The sequence below is a fragment of the Theobroma umbraticum genome, unplaced genomic scaffold (assembly GCF_002168275.2).
Source record: "Theobroma umbraticum cultivar Fairchild unplaced genomic scaffold, ASM216827v3 scaffold_106.0, whole genome shotgun sequence".
NCBI classification, from domain to species: Eukaryota; Viridiplantae; Streptophyta; class Magnoliopsida; order Malvales; family Malvaceae; genus Theobroma; species Theobroma umbraticum.
The window spans coordinates 2828841-2829223 of NW_018397276.1; the positions used below are offsets into that span (position 1 = coordinate 2828841).

A 383-nucleotide genomic window follows, 5' to 3' on the forward strand; every position below is an offset into this window, starting at 1 on the left:
ATTTATATACTACCTCATCCATAAGGCTAGGTAATATGAATTATTTAGGAGATACAAATTATTCCTCATAAGGCTAATCAAGATTATTGCTAATAATTATATATACATACATACATGGAGTTTACAAATATATATATTTTAAAATGTACAATCTTTCATGTCTCTTTGCTAAATACATTATTTAGCTAAACTCAACATGTAGACTCATACTGAAGAGCAATCGATATTCAATATCTGTAACGGTTTAAGAATTTGCCATTGATTTGGCCAATTTTGAGAAGCAGACACAAAGAGGATGTAACGACCTCTTCCCTCGATCGTTACCGGCGTCCGAGACTTACGAGTAAACCTGTCAACTCCCGAACAAGCCTTAGTTAAGCCCT

The 383-nt window shown here is 33.7% G+C and overlaps 1 long non-coding RNA gene across 2 annotated transcripts in view; it reads right to left on the reverse strand.

Moving 5' to 3' along the window:
• Window positions 1-78: 78 nt before the first annotated feature.
• Window positions 79-383, reverse strand: part of LOC110427602 (uncharacterized) — a 2476-nt gene continuing 2171 nt past the window's right edge. For both annotated transcript variants that reach the window (XR_002446301.2, XR_002446300.2), the window contains one exon: window positions 79-349. This is a non-coding gene — a long non-coding RNA (uncharacterized LOC110427602). The remainder of the gene's footprint in view (window positions 350-383) is intronic.